We start from the raw sequence: 21,836 nt of genomic DNA, 5'->3' as shown, positions 1-21,836 counted from the left end.
TTTAGCAGCAAAGCTAGTTTAATATTCTAAATTCTTTTTTTTTTTTTCTAAATTCTTGAAATTACAGAGTAGTACAAAAAAGAGTAGAAGGCTATGTAAACTGGAACTACAGAATAACTCTTTAAACAAGGTCAAAGCATATCACCATTATTCTATTTCAATCATTCATGTGGTATTTATTATTGTACTTAACTTACCAAGAATATATAATATAGTACAAATTTCAGTAAACAACAAGCATTAGCTGCTTGTGAGACTGTTTTGAGAAACAGCTTTTCAGTAAATTCACATGGAAAAAAATAAATTTTAAAATTCAAACTTTGAAGTACCATTTCTACTTTTGGCAGACTCTGTCTCAATTACCTATAAGTCTAGGTAATTCATATAAATTTCTCTCCTTCATTAATATTGAGCACCTGAGAAAAATCATATAAGGCTTTCAGAAACCGGATTTTCACTAGATAAATAGCAAAATGAAATGATTATTATTCATGATACCAGCTGGCCTCTTTAGATACATACCTAAGACTGTGGGTGTGTAAATCCACCATGTTTAACGGAGTACATCAGCACTGAAGATTGAATTACCCACAACCCCGGGATAGAAATAATTATATTATAGCTCATTTCAGACCATGTAGTTCTCTATTAGTAGTTGTATTGGGCTACTGAGGCACAATCATTAGAGACATAAAATAGTCATTTTGTATATTAGTAGTAAAAGAAAAAACCGTAAACCTTTAAGGAGAATTCATAACATACGTACTTTTGACTCACAGTTAAAACATTGATTAAATCGCACACTACAAAAGAAGGCATTAAAAAATAAGAGCCATCACCAAGGAGGCCTACTACCAACAACCACCTTAACTTTTTACAAGTATCCAGTCACCAATAATGTAACATGCACAGGACTTAGAAACACATATTTTATTAAATGCACCTAGAAAATGGAGACGTTCTCCATCAAACTGCTAAATGTTCTGACAGAAGAACAACCTGACAGCCAAGGAGCAACCCTGAGGTGGTAGAGATGGAGGGTGTTGCTAGTAGTCTATGGCTCAATTTTTTCTTAAAAAAACTTCAGAGACTTCTAAATAACATTACCATGTTATGGACTTTGTATAATAAATATCCTTATTATAATTATTCAAAGAAAAACGTATCTAATTGGACAACAATTTTAAAGCCTGCGTATTGTTTTGTGTTACTGTAACTGTCTCTAAACCTTGGATTTACATTGTATTATTTTGTTTCCCTGTAAACCTACAAATATAGGTAGATGCTTCACATGTATTAACTTGCTTACTCCTCACAACACAGTGTTGTGAGATCTGTAATTCGTCCCATTTAAAGTGGAGAAAACCAAAGCACAAAAAAGCATAGACATTTGCCTAATGTCACACAGCTTGGAAGTAGCAAATCTGGGATTCACAACCAGATATTCTGGCTCCAGGGCCCATATGTTTACTTTTATCAGTTCCAAAGTTCACTTTGAACATTGTTAAAGAAATCACTTCTTACTTTTACTTATGAAAGTTTAAATATTAAAACGTTTAATGTGTTCTTTTGTCCTCAAAAGAAAATTGAGACAATCTAAGAAGGCCGGTGAATCGTGGCTTTATCAATCACCCCCCAAAACCCTCACCCTTTCCTCATCCAACATTTTGAGTAGTGACTATGTTGAAGTGAGTTAATAAAATTGGTCACTTCTTTTTTAAGCTAAAAGAAATAAAAACGATGTGTGGTCCGTTGAATAACCATTTTTTTTTGAAAATGCTCTCCCAATACACATTGAAAGTTAAATATGAACTCTATAAAAATTCGCAGTGGCAATGCCACTAAACAGAAAAAAGAGGCAAAATTAATTATACCGCCTATCCTTTAGGCAAGCAAATTGGTTCTTAACATTGAAATATTAATCATGTGAGCTACCTCCACAAACTGGAAACACATCTTGGAATCACAGTAAGACTTAGGCAGTACTTGCACTGTAGGAATGGTATCTTTGAAAAATCGAAGTATGAGCCAATACGAGCATGAACATGGCAACTGACCCATAGAAAGCATGGTACAGGAGCTGAGCCCTGGCCACATGTCAACTTGCTACAGTGAGTTCCAGAGTTCTCTTCTGTGGAAATATGTAGAACAGACAATCACGTATGTCATATAATTCCAGAAACACAGAAAAGAGTTTCATGGCCCCTTTTGGTTCCTCTTAAATAAAGTCATTGATGTTACTTTCAGGTTGACCTATCCAATTCCTGCTCTTATCCTGACCAGATGTAGACTCAGTTAACTTTTTTTTTTTTTTTTTTTTTTTTGCGGTACGCGGGCCTCTCACTGTTGCGGCCTCTCCCGCTGCGGAGCACAGGCTCCGGACGCGCAGGCTCAGCGGCCATGGCTCACGGGCCCATACGCTCCGCGGCATGTGGGATCTTCCTGGACAGGGGCACGAACCCGCGTCCCCTGCATCGGCAGGCGGACTCTCAACCACTGCGCCACCAGGGAAGCCCTCAGTTAACTTTTAATAAGTACTACTTTTTTGGTCTGAACGCAGTCCCCCACTACCACAAATTATGCAGTCGAGTCTCCCACATTTGGGGAAATTGTAGGGGTCAGCACATCTGGAGTGCAATGGATAAGCTTTGCCCTGGGAAAACCATCTTCATGATCATGGTATCTCCCCTGCCAGGTAAGTATAAATACCTACTATTTTTAATAATAGACATTAGATCAGGAGTTTTAGCAATATTATTTCACGATTATCCCCAGTTTTACAAGGGAGGAAACTGAGGCTCAGAGAAATTGAAGAACCTGGCTCTGGAATGGCCAGACAAGGCAGCCAGTAAATGGCAAAGCTAGTACACAAACTCACATCTGCAGACTTTGTAATATAAAAGAATTTTAAAAGAGACATCATCTGAAATTAGCTCTGCTTTCAAAGGGCCACCATATTCTGGACTGACCCTAACTCTAGCAAAGCGGGCCTTATTTTTACAGTAGTGCTTGGGTCTGAGTTTTCCTGCCAAGAATCCCTTGCCCTGAGCCTCAGGCCACTTAGCTAGGGCCCTAATCCCTGTTTAGCTTCATCCAGCCTTCTTTTAAAGAGGGCACATTTCTGTTGTCTCTTCCTAGACACTACCCAGGTCCTGTTAAGTTCCTCCTGATTTCAGCAACTGCCTGTCCCTTGGACTAATCCTCTCTAACCTTATCCCCAGAAGACGGGGCAGTGGGAGCAACGTTTAGGAGTAGAATGAGAAGGGAGGGACAGATTTTAACTATTTCACAGTTAAATCAGACTAAATCTAAATAAGGAAATAACCATGCTTGTTATTTGGGTAGAGCTTGGTAGAGTACAAATTACATTCTTTGTAAGAGTTTAGCTTTAAAATTATCTCCATTTGATAGATAAGGAAACAGCCTCATGGAGAATTAAATGGCTTAATGTAAGATTGTTTGGCTTATAAAGGCAGAAATTCTGGACTATTCTTAGCCATTGTCATCCAATCTGAAATCTTAAATCATAAATCTACTTTTAAAAATATATTAGGTTAACTTTAGTTTATATATAAATATTCGTGGTGGTGCTTTCAATCAGACTAAATAAATAACATTGCAATATTTTAAAATGATACCTAAAAAAGCAGTCAGGTTATGTTCTCAGTGTCTAGTATTTGCAGAAGAACTCTTCAAATGCAAAAATACTCCTATTGGCTTTTTATTTTCAGAGAATATGTGAATCTCAAATGGGCTGCATTTGCATTCTGGAGAAAGTTTTTAGAGTCAATTTCTACCGCGTTTAACAAAGCTGATCTTGTGCTCTCTTAGTCATCACTACAGAGGGCAGCAACAGACAGCAGAGCTCCTCAGCATCACAGAGGAAACGGTAAGACGGGAATAAAGACACAGACCTACTAGAGAATGGACTTGAGGATATGGGAAGGGGGAAGGGTAAGCTGTGACAAAGTGAGAGAGTTGCATGGACATATATACATTACCAAACGTAAAATAGATAGCTAGTGGGAAGCAGCCGCATAGCACAGGGAGATCAGCTCAGTGCTTTGTGACCACCTAGAGGGGTTGGGATAGGGAGGGTGGGAGGGAGGGAGACACAAGAGGGAGGGGATATGGGCATATATGTATACATATAGCTGATTCACTTTGTTATACAGCAGAAACTAACACACCGTTGTAAAGCAATTATACTCCAATAAAGATGTTAAAAAAAAAAAAGTTCCTAGTAAACAAGAGGGTTAAAGACAAAGTCATGCTTAAGTCACTCCAAATTTTCTTTTGCCTTTATGCTATTTAAAATTAATCACATCTATAAACTCTCATATAAGTTAGCAGGCAAATGGATATGGAAAGTACCAGGAAAGACTACATTTTTTCAAAAGTTGAATCTAAGACATTTTGTAATTCTGCCCAAACCAGCATTAAAAAATAAACATAGACTATGTGTCATGTAATACTGCAACAAGTGAAATTTAGTCTGCTTTTCTACTGGTTATTTTTTTACTCATTTTTTTTCTTTAAATCTCTGTCTTAGCAAGTGAAAGTATTTTGCATAAAATATTTACTACCTTTATAAAAGATATTTTTTAAAATGTATCCAAATGTGTTTTCAGTATGTAAGAACTTTAGAAGCCATGGTTTTACAATAGAAAGATTTACCTACAAAGTGCCTTCCGTACAGAAATGATTGGGAATAGCAGTCTGCAAGGATGAGGACTTAGTACTTACTTCTTAGCTTGGTTGCATAGACCTACAACTGACTGTACATGCAAAGGAGGGCAGCAAAGGTCTTATGATCAAAAGGAAAGAAATGACTGACAACACAGAGCTAGTTCAAAGGAACTAATGGAATAATTAGTCCCAAAAAGACCAAAAAGACTGAAGAATTCATGATGTCATAAAAAGCAGAGCTACTTAAATTGGATTAGAAAATAAAAATGACATGAACATTGTAAATATTCACAGATCACATCATTGACGTGTAATGTGCCGTTAAATGATGTCAAATTAAAAGGGAAATTACATGTGTTAGAACTAGGACGAATAAAGAGAAGACATTTAAAGATACATGGTCCTTCAAGTGAAAATTCCTAACATATATTACACAGATGATCATCACCAGACAGTGAAACTGGGTGAATAAAATGTAAAATAAAATATGAGGGAAAAGATACTGGCTAAAAACAACTCATTTTCCGATATTATAAATGATAGTGAACTTTAGATTTCAGAGGAGCTATTTTGGGAATTTGTTTTATACAAAGCAAACCCAAATATGGTTATAGTAAATAACTGATAATGCCATTAAGCTCTTAAAATCTTAGCATCAGCCCTAAGTATTGAATTAGTAGTATGTAAATTTGTCAGAAAAGGAAAGAGTCTCTAGGTCTATTTTAATTTTCATATGCTCAGTTTTCTCTATGTTGTTTGAATCATTTCAGTGACTCTGCACTTGTTTTGAAACTTATATAAGTGATAAAAAGAGAAACAACAAAAACACTGCACAAGGTAAGTGTAACATTTGCCTTCTTCCTGGGTCTTGCTAATATCTCTTGTTGACACTTACATTACTAACACATAACTAACCTGGATTTGACATACAATTCAAATACTTCCAAAATGTATACAGACACTTGAATAACTTCGTGACAATATACAAATGTTTAGCAAAGCAACATTTCCATTCCAGACACATTTCATTTTTGACAAATACTTCAGAAAGTATTAAAAATCATTCACCTTTTAACTGACTTATTCTTTCCATTTGTCTATTCTTACTGTCAGTAAGTTCAGCTTTACTGGAATCTTCTGTCATATTAATGAGATACCAAGTAACCATTTTTTACTGAGGCTTATTGTTAGTAATAGCATATTGTACTGTAGCCTTAGTACCTCAAATTAACACAAGAAGCAAAGCCCAGATTAACAGCAGATATACTCCTTCAAACCGGCCACATATATTAATACTCAAAATGTACTGTCAGTGATCAACAGGACTTTTCTCCATTTTCAAAAGTTCCATAGGTTTCCTTATGGTATGTCTGAAAAGGCAAATGAGTTAAGAAAAAAAAGGTAATCCAGGTTTCAATGAAATATTCACAAGAGTGCTTTATCAACAGACATAATCCCCAGTTTTAAAAGAGTTTATTTAAGCATTTCACCAAACACATGGAACTTGAACTGGCTACTTATATTCCCCACAAAGGAAGAACAAACTTTTCAAAAATATGGCAAGCAGTGGTTGTTTGTGAAATGGTGGAGAGTGTTTTTCTCCCTCTCTCATCTGTGGTTCTACTGATATCTGTAAAATAAATTTTCATTCCTCAGAAGGCAAAATAAAACTCTGGAGCAGAGGGGGAGAGTGCTTCTATTGTGACACAGCTAATTAATTCATGGACGGAAAAATAGGAAGCATAAATCCTTAAATATTGCATATCAGTATATAAAATGCCCAGCTTTTTTTTCAGCCTTAGACCAAGGATATCAATTACTTCTACACCTATATGAAATAACAGAGAAAAAGGAAAATAGATTATTTCCTCCTTGTTGTAGGAAAAAGGGAGAAAATCTACTGTGAACCAGGTTTTGTGCTGGTCACTTTTTATATGTCACTATTTTAGTCCTCATAATAGTGAAGAAATAGAGTCAGAGAAATTAAGAATGTTCAAGATCACTTAGGGATAAGACAGGAATAGAGGCGCAGACCTACTGGAGAACGGACTTGAGGATATGGGGAGGGGGAAGGGTGAGTTTTGACAGGGCGAGAGAGAGTCATGGACATATACACACTAACAAACGTAGTAAGGTAGATAGCTAGGGGGAAGCAGCCTCAAGGCACAGGGATTTTAGCTCGGGGCTTTGGGACAGCCTGGAGGGGTGGGATGGGGAGAGTGGGAGGGAGGGAGACGCAAGAGGGAAGACACATGGGAGCATATGTATATGTATAGCTGATTCACTTTGTTGTAGAGCAGAAACTAACACACCATTGTAAAGCAATTATACCCCAATAAAGATGTTAAAAAAAAAAAAAAGAATGTTCAAGATCAGTCATACAATAAGCTAATTATAAAAATGAGACTTTAAGCCCATTTTACCTGACTTCAAAGTTGATAATCTTTCTCTACTAATCAAAATCTCATATTCTATAACCATTATGCATAAAAGTGAATTTTACAAAAAAATAACTGATCTGATTTGGGAATAAAAATTTGACCCTGACCCCCAAAACTACTACTTTATGGAAATCTAGCAGTGTCTATGGTTAAGAGTACAGAAATTGGGAGCTACACTACTTAAAATTTCTCTCTTTACTGTCAACGAGCTCTTTGACCTTGAGTAAGTTACTCTGCCACAATTTCCATCTGTAAAATTGGAATAATAATAACAATACTGCATAGGGTTGTTCTGAGAATTAAAGCAACTACTCATACAAAGAATTTAGAGCAATCCTTAGCACAAAGTAAGTGAATCGTAGGTCATTTTAAGCAATATCAATCTACAATTGAAAGAATTAATGACATTTCATTAACATTTCTCACAAATAGAAGAGAAACTAAAGCTGCAACTGCTGTGTGGAATTTAAGAATCTTAATTTGGGGTGGGACATATTCAAAACGACCATTGATAAGAAAAGTGGGGAAGAAATACAGAAGCAAAGCTGAAAATGCCAGAGAATGTAAATCAAATGAATGATTGGATTTGAAATAACACATTATTTAGAATTAATCATAGACAATTAAATATGCATTAACTTCTCAGTACACTAAAGAAGAGAGAACTTCAGACTAGGTTTGAATTTCTGAAACAGTACATTACAACCCTAATTTTGCTTTCCTGGAACCAGCTTAAATTATCTCAATATACTAGTTTGATTTTATTTTGAAGGGGGGAGCTTAAAAGATTGGATTCTCCATTCAATCCCGCTTCTAGGTTGGAAAGGGGAAAGAAAGGGGAAATTCACTCTGGTAATGGTTAATTTTTTCAAAGTGTTCTGAACATTTTAGATAATCAGTGTAGACTATGCCAGTGTGGAAGCTTTTGAAGGATTAATAAATCTGTTCTGAAGATTCCTACTGCAAATGTGGCAGGTGGGAAGGGTATATATGGCCTAAGGTAAAACCCTTGACAAGACAGAGGGTTTCTGGATTCTGAATTGGCCTAGGCTATGACAAGTGATTGTAAATTTCCTTTTGCAGTCTGTAATCTTGTCAGAAACTAATGTAATTCTCTCTGTTGCAATTTTCATTAATATTTAGACTAGCTTTAATGTAGAAAAGGGACTGAATACTGGGTATACACTATTTTATTGACTCAACAAGTAGATAGCTTTGTAGTTCTACCAACATTTCTAAGCCAGCTGCAATGATTTCAAAGCTAATAGTATACAAATAATTTTTATATGCATACTCTTATTTGCATTCTCTGAAGGTTATTTTCTGATTTACATTAAATTTCAAAGAAAAACAGTCCTATAACATATGAGAATATTCCCACATTTTAACATGTTTATCAATAACTAATGAATCTAAATGGTGGTCAATAAAGAAATCAATCTATGAAGAATAATATTATCATATTGTATAAGTGAATTAATCTTATCTAGACATAATGTGAGGAGTCTAATTTAATGAATATTTTCTTTTTAATGAATATAGGCACTCACAGTAGAGGAAATGTTCATAAACATGTGGACTTACTCTATAACATTGGGGAAAAGCTAATAAAGCTAGGATATCAACCATAAAAAGTAATTTTCCAATCATTTTCTTATCATCTGGAAAAATGCAATGAGAATAAGAAATACACACATTTGTTCTAAAGTATGCCAACCCCACTCCAGGAATAAATTTACTCATAGGGGATTAATATATAGTCCATTTCCTCCTAATATCAAGAATAAAAATTCCAAATAATAAAAATATTTGAATATTTTTCTCAAGGTCTTTTATAAATCTTATTACTGATTCCTTGCCTCCATATTGTCCTCATGACACTCTATCTTTGGAAATGTTAGCATGGATTTATGTAAATTGATTGAATAGAGTTCTAGCCAAATAGAACAATTTTTATATAAACATACACAAAACAGAAAGTAAATCAAGCAATAGGTCTTTATTTGTAATAATTTATATTATTTGAGCTAACAGCTATTTCTAAATGTATGTTCAGTTCTCAGGCAAAATAGTGTGTAATTTTTTCTCATTGAAGATGAAAGAAATTCAATGATATCAGAAATTATTTAACAAAAGAAAGTGTTTAGTCTAGAGTTCTGAAAGCAAAGAAGGATGCAATAGCATTTGACAAGGACTCCTAATGAGGGAGTAGGGTTTTTTTTCTGACAGATTAACTCCAGAGCTACAGAGAGGAAAGTTTCAGTTCACCATAAGGAAAAATTTTACAAAGTTGGCACATAATGGCCTCAAACACATTAAATCTGACAGTGTTTAAAATTTTATTGTTAAGAATCAAAATCCTGAAATGGAGAAAACAATTAGAAATTGAAACCCCACTCTAATAGGGTACTTTGGAAGAATAAATGTAGAATAACTCTACTAAACCATAGCCAGGCTCTCACTACTTCTCAGGATTCTTTTTACATTGTGTGTGTGTGTGTGTGTGTGTGAGAGAGAGAGAGAGAGAGAGAGAGGGAGAGAGAGAGAAAGAGAGAGAGGAACTCTGAAACAATCTCCACCTTGCTCAAAAGAATACCCCACTTTTGCAAATTGCCTTGGCTACTATTTCATGAGAAGATGGAGTTTATCTGCTGTGAGCACCCCCTTCTACTTCAGAACCTCAACTTTTTCCCCTTGCCTTTGGTCTCTGTCTTTGTTCAAGAGAGTGATGCTTCTTTCATTTGAACTTGCTTGCCCTTCACTTTTCTAGAGCGTTTCAACCCAGGCATGATTTCTCTGCCCTAGAAAAAATTTTCCCTTTTCATTTTCAAGACATCATCTTATCTTCGGTTTTACCTTTGCTGCCAAGTATTTAAAATTGTCCTCTATCATCTCTACTGCACATCTCATCATCCACCAACTTCTACTCTCCTGAAATGTGGATTGCTTCTCACAACTGGGCCAAAACCACTCTCATGAAGGTTAGCAAACCATCAAGCCATAAATTTCAAAGTAAAATAGAATCTTGCTTTATTATTTACCACTTTCTTCAAGCATGCTTTCTTCCTAATTTTCTAATTTTATTAATAGCACCTCATCTTCCCCATCACTCAGAATTGTCTTGAACTCCTCATTCTTCCTTACTCCTTATTCCTTGCCCAGTTTCCATGACCAACCTATGACCAAAATCAGTAGATTCCACCTCCTTTCATTGTGGGATGAGTTATTGCCCTAAGGAAAGCACAGAAAATCTAGGAGCGAAACTTCAAGAATTTTGAGGTAACCAAGGAATGAAATTGAAAACTGCCAAGAGACACTGAGACTTTACTGAAATGAGAAGGAACTTCAGACTACGAATGCAGTCCTTTGTGTTCCAGTGAAAGTGTTGCTGTACTAGACTTAAAGGATATACTGACACATTTTTCTCTGTACAATGAAGGCTTTTTAAGAAAAATGAGGAGTGGGCTCTAAAGTAATGAACTTATATGCTTGTTTATGTGACGTCTTTCTTAGGGCAAACTCAGTTTTGAAATACGGCCCTTACCTTTGGTGTCGATTCCAGTCCCCCAAACTCTTTCTACAGGAGGGCACATGCTATGTTCCATAACTTTATATCACAAAGCAAAATATTGATATATGGAACTGAATTTGAACTTTCAACTTTGCCTGGAGGGATTTGGGTTAGATGATGCGAAGACTTTGCTGATCAAGTAGGTTCTGTGATATTAGAAAGGCTGATTGATTAAGGCAATGGAGAATTTTTTTTAATTCCATTTTTGATTTTTATAAAAAGAATAGCCAATTAAACTTCTAGAAGATAGTCAGAGTCAAGTTTTTAGATAAAGCAATGTACTAAAATGTCTTGCCAACCTCATCCTGGTTGTACACAACACAGATAAAACATTCTTCTAAACATTCTAAAATTTCTAAATATTTTGAGCATTAAAAAACTTGGTTTAGCCCATCATGAGTCAGATCACCCATTTTGCTGCTGATGTTAGTATTTCTACAATTTTAGCCTTCATTAGAATTTAGTCAAATTCAAAGTTAATTTGCCAATAAGTATTTAGAAATAGGAGATAAATCAACATTGTTGGTAAAGTATATATTTTTGTTTTATTTCTCTCATTTTTTCATTTACACTAGTTCCTGGAAATACATCTTCCCAGTATTGTTCTTTTGCAGATTTCCCAAGGAAGGGATGAAACATTTTTTTTTTATGCAGAATTGAGTAATACAGAATAAAAAATAGCTGAAACATAATATTTCCCAATATGATTGTTCTAGAGTAACTGCTTTATGTAGTTAATGATTAAGATATTTCTCATAGGTTTTCTAAGTAATACGAAGACATTGCTTTAAATTAGAAATATTTACATCTGGTATAAACATGAAGTATATTTAGAGAGGATATGATTCTTTTAAATATTTTTTAAATTTTGGCACATTTTTATTGATTTTAGTTTCTAAGTAAAAGCTTATTTGCAAGAGAAAGAAAAAAGTCGAACCAAAAAAAATAGTTTTTTTAAAGAATATAAAATTGAATAAAATTAATTTTATTTGCTGTGGTTTCTCCTTACTGACATGCAGAATTTGATACAGCCAGGAAATAGATCGAGCCAAAGAGTGGCAGACCTACTAGAGAAGAGACTTGAGGACACGTGAAGAGGGAAGGGTAAGCTGGGACAAAGTGAGAGAGTGGCATGTACATATATATGGGAAGCAGCCACATAGCACAGGGAGATCTGCTTGGTGCTTTGTGACCACCTAGAGGGGGTGGGATAAGGAGGGTGGAAGGGAGGGAGATGCAAGAGGGAGGAGATATGGGGATATATGTAATAGCTGATTCACTTTGTTACAAAGCAGAAACTAACACACCATTGTAAAGCAGTTATACTCCAATAAAGAAAGAAAGATATTAAAAAAAAAAAAGCTCTTAAAAAAGAAGTTACTTCCTACTCAATAAAGTTTTGTTTACGAAATAAAGCAGAATGGATGCAGAACAATAACCTGGGCATTTAATTTACCCTAAAATTAATTTGCATAATTTGGGAATAGAAAGGTGTCGATTTTCTTAGCTACAAGGACTATCGTCTAAATTTCTCACTTAAGATCTCTACTTTGTAGTACTGTCTCATTAATTGGAAACAAAGTAAAGAATGCAATGGAAATTGTTAAGCACAAACGTTGTCAGGGGCATAATATCATTCAGAAGTTAAGATTGCACTCAGCCTATTTCCAGCAGTTGACTTTGCCTCAATCTGAAGTGAAATTTCTCCATTTCTCTTTCTTCCCATTCTAACTGAGCTCTTGCAAAACTGTCAAGGGTATCTTCCTGGAAGAGAGAGAAAAAATAAAGGAGGGAAAAAGGTGAAAAGAAAAAGGAGAAAAGAAATCAGGACAGATGTCACTTGGCTGGTCAGACATACAAGATGCTTCAAGCTCAGCTTCCATTCTTATTTCACCAGCTATCACAGTGCTGCAGTTTCCCATGATTCAGCCACACTGGCAAGTCTTCTCTTTTCAGAAGATACATGCTCCTTCACACCCTAATATTTTGTCTTTTCTTATGCTTCTTATGCTTTTCATTCATTCCAGAATGCTTCCTCCTCCCCCTCTTTATCTCATTTAATTAAGATCTTGGTCAAATGTGACTTCTTTCACAAGGCTTTTCCTAACAGCTCACATAGAATTTGTTGTCCCTTTCAATGTGTCCTTATTGCAACTAGATTATAAGCTCCCTCCGAGCAGAGATCATATCATAGTTGATGATAATAAATGCTTCCTGGGTTTAATTGAATTGAACTTCAGCCTCATCTAAAATAAAACTTTCTCCATGAAGCATTTTCTGATCCTCTATTAAATATGACTTCTTTCTTTAAGAGCTGAGGTTTTCATTCTTTTATGCCGCTGACTTTATTCTTATAATTAATATGTAAAAATGTTACTTCTGATATACATCATAAAATACTTGGTGGCAAGACTGTGTTTTCTAACATGTACTCTAGAGGGAATTGCACATCATAGGTTCTCAAATACTTATTAAATAGATTTTATATTTTTCAGAAATCTTCATAAATGTATGTATCAATATTAAAGTAAAACCCACCCTCAAATCCATATGGTCAAATTAAGCATCAAATTTGCAACACGTGATATTTATAGGATCTGAAACATCAAAAAATATAACAAAAGTTTGAGAGTGAGTGTATTTAGATGTCACTATGAAAATTATTTTATTTTCTATTTTTTCTGTTATTCTTGACTGTGAATTTTTGAATTATGTATCACTTCACTTCATAATTAAAAATATAGACATTTTGAAAATCAGATATATGATCTTTACAACAGGATTGCTATCAGGTCATTTGTGTGTCATAAAACCTCTCCCCTAAACTTAGCATATTAATGATTTGAGTAGATCCCCCCAAAATGACTAATTTATGATCAAGAAAGACAAATTTTACCTACCTATGAACAATTTAAATGGTCTTTCCCTCTCAATGTAATGCTATTCTCATTATTAAAGAATTAAATCTTTCCTGAATAATTTTGAGGGAAAAAATAGTGAAGCAATTCTGTTTTACTCAACAGAGAAATAGTACAATGTGTAATTGTAATCTGACTTCTATCTTACTTGTAAGGCCCTGGAAATTATTATTTTAAGTTATGATGTTAGATTAGATTTTCTGCAGCTTAGTATATTGTAAATGTAACATAATTGCTAAATGCAAATGAGATGCTGTACAGCTTTTCCATAGAGTTGTTCATGAAAGCCAAGCATTTTACATATTACAGTCAAGTGCATGTTATTATCAAGAAACACATTATAATGAAGCTCAATTTAGTATAAAGTCAAGATACTGTAGCTTTATAAGGGGTGACAGTACAGTAGTGTATATATGTACACAGCAAATCTGCCACCTTCAACTATCAAGAGCATTAAATATGCCAGGAGTGACAGCACCACACTTTAAAAATTTCCACTTGCTCCTATTACTTCATGTCAAAGTTACACTTGAAAGTTATTTTATCTCCCAAACACTGACCAATGTTTTATTGCCAAATAAAGCCTGGGATTCATCCAGTAACATTCAAGGAGATGTGAAGGAGGTAAATTCCTCTTCTTAACATTAAGGGTAAGTCTATGAAATATGACCTAATAATTGTTCCAGAAAATAACTGTGATCTGATTAAATTGAGCAACAAAACTGTTAGGAAGCATTGCTCTATGGAGGAAGTACATAAGTACACAAACCATGGTATCACAAACAATGGCACTATTTAACATCATAGTATTCTGTGAACTCTCAAAACCACTCTTACAGTTGGTGAGGATAAACCACACAGCTGCTATCCAATCATACGGAAGTATATGGCCCTGCCTAACACATCCCATCTTCATACAGATCGTGGGGAGACAGTCTTTGGGAGAAGAGGGAGGTCAAAGCACAGCAATTAGTACTACTAGTAAAATGGCCTACAAATTATAAAAGAAAATTTCTCAAAGATATATTTCTTACTGTTTCTAATCACAGTGTTCATTAAATAAAGCACAATTTTAAAAAGAAAAAAGAAAAGATCAGGGACACCAATGGGCTTGGTGCACGCAGAAGAAACCAGCTCAAAAGCAATTCATTATTAATGCCTGAATATTCTTGCTAAACAGTTCTGATTATTTCACAAGAAAGAGGTCAAGGTAGTGGAGAAAGGGATTTAATCAAATAAACTCTCAATCTCTCTCCAAATAGCATTTTCATCCAGCTGCATGTAAATTCATCAGATGACTAGCCTCCAAAAGCACAGGCAAGGTTAATCTGCTATGACTGTTAAAACTTCTATGATATGCCTATTGAATAAAGATTCAAACTGGGATGAACCGTGCAAGTTACCCCAAATTAGATTTTTTTTTTTTTGCTCATAACATACATGAAATTTCCACTGTTAAAAACAAACTAAATATCTTCCATCTAAATTAGAGATTTAAATCTTCCATCTACATTATTAATTTCTTAAAAAAGGTTCTTTATGATGTTGTGTAGGTTTCATTTACTGGGATTTTTAGGACTTCCCACCCTCAGGGTCCAGGAACCCAAAGTATTTCTACTCTGGATGAAATTAGCTTAAAAACCTTAAGACCTACAAAATCATATAAAAGAAGAAGTTTACAATAAGTTTTACGATATTTTTTAAATCATGTTGATTTACTTTCACTTATATGCAATATTATAAAATTCATCATATTTTTATCCAAAGGCAATATCACTGGCAAACATTACCAAGTGTGTTGATGATTTATTACTTAAAAGATAAATGTAATTTCCAATTATCAAAATGTAAAAATATATGAAGATGATATCAGTAAAAGGGTATATTAGTATGCATTTTCACAGACAAGGAAAATGCATATGAAGATAAAATAACTGCACAGACACAATTTTACTGATATATTTTTACCTACTTCATTCTCCATGAAACTTTACCACTGTGTATAAATATATTATAAAAATTAAAATCATGTTTTAAGATATTGCAGGGTATTCAATACATTTTACTTTGAGAATGAAGAACTCTGAATTTATTTTCTAAAAATCTATAGAATTATGCTATATATAGATGTTTCTAGAATTTTTAAAATGTTAAACATAAATAATATTTGACCAAAATATGTAATTTACCTTCAGTAATAGATAATTGAAATGGAATTTTTAAAATAAAGCCAGTATCACAATTGTGAACCTATATAAAGATTTTTAAGGCATCCATGATCTCTTCACTAATTGAATGCTCATTTTGTAGATTTTTTAATTTATAGTTCTAAAATCCATATGAAAACATATTATACCATGGTAATGTTTAATTCAGCCTATTGCTATTTCAATAATCCTTAACATTGCCTTTCTTTCCTGCTACGTTTATACAATTTCTTTTATGTTGCATATTTCATTTCTATGTTTAAGAAATCATGCAGCAGTTAATAAATCTTCTACCAAAAAAATCAAAGTGTTTTTCTGCTGGCATTTTTGGCATTCTTAGCTCTCAGCACCTTTCTTGAGTCTTAGACACTATTTTACATGAGGATAATTTCTAAAAAGCAAAATAGAACTGTCTAATTAAGGGCTGTGTGATTGGCTAGTCCGTGGTCTCTGTGACAGTTGTGACAAATACACATATTGGCACAGACCTAACCTCACTTCACAGTTGGCAACACAAAGATGGTATTTTCAGAAATGTGGAGAACACTCTGATACAAAGCTTCACCTTGTCTAGTGCTATTCCATTTAATTTTTTATTAACTGCCTGAACATATGCCATTCTAGAAGAGGGTAATAGTTACAAAATGTCAGCAGAAACATTTAAACTGCTAAAATGTAAATGATTTTATAAATTTGTAATGAAAGGTAATTGGCATGTGGGAAAAGTAACAGAAAAACAGATATGTGTAAATGCAAAACTGGTACAAAATACATCTTATGAGTTGAAGGTAGGAAAACCTAAGTATATTTTAATGAGTACTGTAAGTAGTATTTAAATAAAATTAGATTCATAAGCAGAAAATGTGAATTCTATAATATTTCATTTTCTAACATTAGGAAAGTTCATAATAATGACAAGAACTCATAGCACTTTAATGTGCTAAATTCAATAAACAGTAAGACTTTAAGATGCTTCATCTCATTTAAAAAAAACAAATAAATCAAAGTAGGATAATATAAATAAAAAGTATCCTTGGTATCAGCACTATAACTCTAAAAGCACAATATTCAAACATGATTAGCTTGTTTCTTTACTTTCCACTATAATGAAAAACTATTTAGTGATTAAGCCCTTCAGCAACATAATGCTGGGTCAGTACTTTCAGATATGTCAAGAAGACGACTCCAGCAAGGAACTGAGTATTTCCTCAGCCACCACACAGAGAAACCACCTTCCAGTTAGGTTTGCGGGCAACCATCTTTAAATGCTTGAGCTGTTCAGCGTGGCCATGACAAGATTTGCAATTCTCTACGTTTATTTACACACCATCACCCCAACTAGACATCACATAGAAGTGGCATGGTCACAGCTGACCCCAGGGTAGTCCCTGTCTCTGCCGATCCAATTTCATCGTGCTCTGCAATTGAACTGCAGTCATACAGTAGAGGATGTATGCACAGGACTCCGTGCCACAATAAAATTAGCAGAAGCTTGTCAGGGGGCATTTTCTTGTTTTACCGTGACAGACCCTGGACAAATAAGTCTGCTTTCCAGAAATCCATAGAGGTCTGGCTCTCTTGAAATGTATATGAGCCCAGCATATTTGTGTCACAGTGTTCTATATGGTAAGCGTGTTACGTGATAGTTTGAGAACAATGTTAAGCCTTTGCAGTGTTTTTTTCGTTTTGTCTTCACAGTTTTCAGGGGCACTTAAATTGCCTATGAAGAGACAACTCATTTTTGATTTGTAGAAAAACAGCTTCTGTTTATTAGTAGTAACTAAGAAAAAATTTATTCCTTCAGAGAAAGGATACAGCACAGATCTATTCTATTTTGAAAGAAAAAGTTCAAAGGAAAATTTTTTTTTTGCAGTTTGATAAGTCAAGCTTCAAAAGTCTCTTTCTTGACCCCTCATTTTACCGGTAAGAATCAGTTATACCACAAGGAAAATCTAAGAATACACACATTTAAAATATGCTTGTAAATAAATTTAAACGATTTTTTTTTTTTTGGTTTCAGATGAAATGTTAAAAGAATAATGTGGTAAATAGATACATTTTACCATTATGGGGCAAAACATTTTAAAACATAATATGTTTTTTAATCCAGCCTAAAGTAATTTTATTAGATATTCTGTGCAGTTCTTATATCAAACATTCTCAGAAGCCCTGGGATCATTTTATATTCAATGGAAGACAGAAAGAAATCCAAAACCTAGTTAAATAAATTGTTCATTTATTCCTTCCCTTTTATGCACCAAGATCTACATGTGGTCATTAATTATAAAGAGACTATTATAGCACCATATTTTCATTCAATACGATGTCCTGGTATATATCAAAGAAGTCCCATAATTAAAACAGAAGGGCCACAATGACAATTAAAATTACAATCTATATGGGGAAAGAAAGTACAGTTCTGCAATTTTTCACGCTGTCACTGTCAGCTGCATGGAATATTCTGGTCACGTCTCTTGTAAAGCAGCCTAAATTCTTCTTCACCAATGCAACCTCAAAAGCATTATCAGCACCTAAGCAAAAGCCTATGCAAGTATAATTTAATACAAAGCCACAGTTTGCAAGTAATAGCGTATAAAGTGATATTTAAGTGGTGTTTTAAGCACACTTCTGATGGCTACAGCCGCTTTTCCCTGGTAAATGCGTTTTCCTTTGAGTAGTGATTATGAGTCCTAGGTGAAGAGGTCCTGTGTGCAGGTCTGTCTGTAAGCCTTACTTCCAGCTGCCAATCTTTACTTCACAGTGAAGAAAAAGCCACATAGCACCTTGTTCTTACTCTTGTATGCTGTCATCCCCTGAGCCTGATAACACAAAATCATTTCCACATAACACTTTCCTGCTTCTGCCTCTTAAACCTTGAGACCTACACATTGTGCATGCACTTGCACCCTTGGCAATCGGCTCCCTGGAAACCCCTTCCTTTGAACCATCAGAGTCTTCTAGCGGACTATTTTTAACACTCATCTTGGTAAATATCTGCATTAACGGAGTACAAAGCTTTTTGGTAGCAATATGTATTTGCTACAATTTATTGTCTATAAAAGTCACGAACAGTGAGTTATTACTCTTAAAATTGTGTTTTTCTTTATAATAACTTTAAACTGAGCACTCATATATGAAGCATGCAATGGAGATTGAGAAGGTTTTGTATAATAAAACTGTGACATGGTCATTTTTTCCAGTTTTGCATTACAGAGACACACTCATGCATGGTGCTTTTTAAATTCTTATTATGTGGGAGGTCAGGGGGTCGAATGTCAGAAAGCACTGTTAATTTCACGGGGTTAGGGGAAAGTAAATTCAGAGGGAATACAGATCACTTAGCACAGAAAACCAGCTCCTCTGAAGTTTGGTTTCACATTTGTTAACCATATCCTTCAGCTGACGAACCATTGAGACCACGGTGACATTCTGGTCCCAGATATAATGGCTTGACATGCTGCAGTGAGACTGTGATTCCGTCGCCCTGCTCCCTGTGCCAGCCTCAGCCTTCCTCTGAATCAATGAAGCACTAAAACTCCACACAACTGGAACTGAACAAAGCATGTTGCCATTTTGGCTGTGATGTTTAAATTATAGAGAAAGCAGTCAGGATGTCTTAAAGTTCAATCTGACAAGAAATGTAAAATATATTTCTGTCTTCATTCTCTGGGAAGGTAGCATCTTACACTGTGCCGTATCACTACCCAGAGTCCTTTTAAAGTGGTTCATAATAGAACATCAAAGACCAAATTCTTGCATTTCAGGGATTTTTAAGTAATCAGAAAGACATCTTACTAGCACTGGCCAAAGTTTCGTGGGCAAGAGAATGACCTAGATAATATGGTTTTATTCAGTTGGTGGTGGAGGGATATAGTTCCTTTATTTTACTATTTGTTCTGAGAGACAAAGTTAACATGCTGGCAGGGACGTACAAGGCACAGGTTACACAACTCACCACCAACGACGAGGTAAAACAATGGCCCATTTTACCGTTGGGATAGATGAGTAATAACCCAAATATGTTTTAATGTGAACTTTGGTAAAACCTGAAATTTTATTTAAATATAGTTCACTGGGCCAGTACAGACAGATGCTGATAGGTTTGGTTGGGTAGTTTATTAGTTTTTTTTTTTTTAAATAAGATTTTTCAGACTCAAAACTCAAACTGGGCTCAGCTGCCCCCTTATAATTAAATTTTAATGACTTAGGCTGAGTGTTTGTGTTTTGGCAGCATGCTTAATAGTGTTAGCATTTAAATGGTTACAACTAGACTTTGAAGGGAGGCAAACCCATAGCAAGTCATAGGTGAAGCTTCTCCAAAGAAGCTCTGGTTTACTGGGATGCTGTGGGATTTAGTGGGACAGCTAGCCACAGGTCATTCGGTTATAGTAAGTCATTAAAAATGAATTAGAATAAAATGCTACATACTCTAAATTCCACAGTAGCCTGAGGGCCAATGCTTTCCAGTTTTAACACTTTTTCATTATAAGTAACAGTTTTATATGTTTTCGTATGCCAAAGGGTCTACTGGTAAATAAAAGCAGTATGTGGTTCTGCTCATAAAATCACCCTTTCTCCCAAAATGCCAGGAACAATCCAGGGTATCCATTTTAATCAGTTCTTTTTTTTAAGAATTATTATTAACTTTGCAGTGGTATATTTCACAGGTATCCTTTTTATAATTAAAATCTTGTTTTCCTCTCTAATCCTCTTTCCAGCAAGCAGCCTGTTGCCTGAAGTTTTAATCCTTCATTACCAGTTAAAACAAAATCACCAATTAGGCACATGAACACGTCTGTATTATTCTCATTAAGGTGATGGCACCAAATAAATTGGAACTATTTTTGTGCTTTTACTGTGTTCCTATGGCTTTATCAGGCCCTGTGGTCATATACAAAGACCTCGAAGCTTAGTCATTTAGAGTCATTCGGTTGTGGACTGAATGTGGCATTACCATCTATGGCTGAAAATTGCTTTCAGCTTTTAAACTGCACTGACTAGTCTGTAGTTAATCTTAGATCATTCACTCGCAAAATTAAATGAGCCAGAACGGTGGTCTTTTTTTTTTATTGGCTATTGGCTTGAGTTTTATCTGGTACAGATTTGGAACTGCAAAACAGGGGTGTTTTTTTTTTTTTTTTTTTTTTTTTATAAAATAATACATCACAAAACACTTATTTGCCCTGCCCAAAAGAGAGATCAAATTCATTTAAAATCCCATAAACCAGAGTTGTGAATTTTAAATTTTATTTAGTAGCAGAGAAACAGAGGGTAAGCTATCTTTCTATAGCACATCATTGCTATAAATTTACATATGGAACATGGTTTGATGCTTAACCAACCTTTAATCTACCTTTGATGTATACTTTTACTTCAATGTGGTCATGTGACATCCTTATTAATGCAAATGTAAAAAAGACTGTTTTGGATCTATGATATAATTAGCCATAAAACATGTTAAAAAGAGAGAGAGAGAGTGTGCCTACTTGAGTCACTGGAGTTGCATATAAAGTTCACAGTTATCATCACAGAAGAATAACCTTAAGAAACTAAGTTTAAAATTTTTACTTCATTCATTCTTATATTTTCTGCCCAAGTAACTACTGAAGACCATTTTTCTATACGAGTGATAGTCAACTAAGATTTGATTGCTAAATAATTCATTTTATAGGAGTAAAACACTTTAATATTCGTAGGATTTTTATCCTGCTTCTTGTAAAAGTAAAATCACATTGAAAGAAAAGTGCTAGCTGAGGCAAAAGGGGAAATGTAATACTTCTTATCCTGATTAGCATATATTTCAATCATTTCAAATACACTGTCTTTTAAATGAATGTGCATTTTCTTGTGGTTGGTTCCCTCCTTTCTTACTGCCCTACCCCACATTGTGTGTCAAATGTCTATGTTTTGATTTTGGCGGCCACTAATGTTAGGGTCCAAAAAACTTGAGCCACTGCAAATGAGGTGAAGGTCACCTCATAATGCCAAATGGAGGGAAAAAGTTTGGATA

The 21,836-nt window shown here is 34.7% G+C and overlaps 1 non-coding gene across 1 annotated transcript; it reads right to left on the bottom strand.

Annotated features, from left to right (window-relative positions):
• Nucleotides 1-2,543: 2,543 nt before the first annotated feature.
• On the bottom strand, nt 2,544-2,703 carry LOC112393659 (U1 spliceosomal RNA). The gene has a single exon (XR_003001973.1). It is a non-coding gene; the product is annotated as a U1 spliceosomal RNA (small nuclear RNA).
• Nucleotides 2,704-21,836: the final 19,133 nt, after the last annotated feature.

Source organism: Neophocaena asiaeorientalis, unplaced genomic scaffold (genome assembly GCF_003031525.2).
Source record: "Neophocaena asiaeorientalis asiaeorientalis breed wild unplaced genomic scaffold, Neophocaena_asiaeorientalis_V1.1 scaffold72, whole genome shotgun sequence".
Taxonomy (NCBI): domain Eukaryota; kingdom Metazoa; phylum Chordata; class Mammalia; order Artiodactyla; family Phocoenidae; genus Neophocaena; species Neophocaena asiaeorientalis.
The sequence above is the reverse complement of the archived record's forward strand: the minus strand, read 5'-3'. Positions and strand labels throughout refer to the sequence as shown.